The following is a 1,765-nucleotide window of genomic DNA, read 5'->3' as shown; positions in this document are numbered from 1 at the left end:
ATTTTGTATGGGTGGGTACAACCAACTGGACAATAAATGCATAAAAGGGGCCACCTAACTCTCGTAAAAAAAGCCTCTGGTTCCAGTATGGGGCTTGAACTCACGACGCTAAGATCAAGAGTCGCAGGGTCTACTGACTAAGCCATCCCAGTGCCTTCACCTCTTACTAGAGGATGAAAACCTTGTATACTGTGCAGAGTGGAGGGTTCGTGTCAGTAAAATTTCCACTGGTTTTGTGGTTTCACAGACCCTGTTCCCTAGAAGTACAGCTTGGCTCACAAACCATATGTTCAAGGTGAGACTGTCTTCCACTGCAAGAAATCTCTACAACACACTGGTCTTCCTTAAGGTACTTACCACTTTATACACCTCGTGCCTTCTAGTGGCTTATTAGGTACATGTCTGGCTTCTCTAATTTCTTCTGATCTAGCATAGCTCACGGAGGCAGAGACTCCATCCTAGTCTGGGTCACCGCAATGTATTCACGTAGTACTGTGTTCTCTTCCTATTGTGGCAATTGACTGCTATTCTACAATGCCTTATTTAAACACTCATCTCTGCATACTACAGCGTAACAATAGTGAAAGCTATCATTTGTTAAGCACTTACTGCTAAATGCTTTATCCCCAACCACTTGGAGAGAAGATGTATTATAATTCTCAATTTACAGATAAGGAAAGTGAAGCTTAGGTAGGTCGAAGGTTTGCCACAGGCTATACGGCAAGTAGTGTCAGAACTAACTAACCAATCATTGCTGCGTCAAAAGACTGTTCTTCATTCAAGACGAGCCTGGGTGCAAACAGATGAGGGGTGTTGGCACAGGTTTAAAATGGCAATGTGGATTTTAACAGTTCATCACACGAGTATCCTAAACTTGTTACTCCAACCAATTCATTTCTACTCACAAGTACAGACTGAAATCTTACACTCCCCTTAATAGCTTGTTTTTCTCTTAAAAAATTATTTTCCCTATTTTCTGATATAATAACTATTCGCAAGGTTTTTAAACCTAAAATAATTCATAAAATAACTCCTATGATAATGCTATCAGCCAATAATAACAGCTACTATTTACTGAGTCGCTACTGGATAGTTTCCTGTACCTGTTTGGTTACATGCATTCCTCTTAATTTTTTTTTTAATGTTTATTCATTTTAGAGACAGAGAGAGACAGAGCATGAATGGGGGAAGGTCAGAGAGAGAGGGAGACACAGAATCTGAAACAGGCTCCAGGCTCTGAGCTGTCAGCACAGAGCCCGATGCGGGGCTCGAACTCACGGGCTGCGAGATCATGACCTGAGCCGAAGTTGGCCACTTAACCGACTGAGCCACCCAGGCGCCCCATGCATTCCTTTTAAAATTACTCGTTCAATGTAGCACCTTGAGGATAGAGACCTTATTTTCTCCTTCGTTCCTATTTCTGTCTCTCTTTTCCCCCATCTAGCATGGTGGGACTACTAGATGCTCAATAATTACTTGTTGAAAGAATCTGCTGGGCATTTAATATATTTTAATATTCAATATTCACAGCAATCTGGGGGCATTACTGCAGATAACTGAAATAACTTGCAGAGGGTCACACAGTACATTCAGAGCTGGGTTCTCACCTCAGTCTGTCTGACCCTGCACCTCATCCCGCTGGTACTTGTCCTCTTACTTGACAGGTCCTCCTCTATGGTGTCTTTTGAATACAGAATTCCATTTTTCTAAGGGTATACCCTGCAAATAATGTCGTGATAGTCCAACATTATTATTTTATCCTTCC

The sequence above is a fragment of the Panthera leo genome, chromosome B4 (genome assembly GCF_018350215.1).
Source record: "Panthera leo isolate Ple1 chromosome B4, P.leo_Ple1_pat1.1, whole genome shotgun sequence".
NCBI lineage: Eukaryota > Metazoa > Chordata > Mammalia > Carnivora > Felidae > Panthera > Panthera leo.
Note: the sequence above shows the minus strand (reverse complement) of the source record.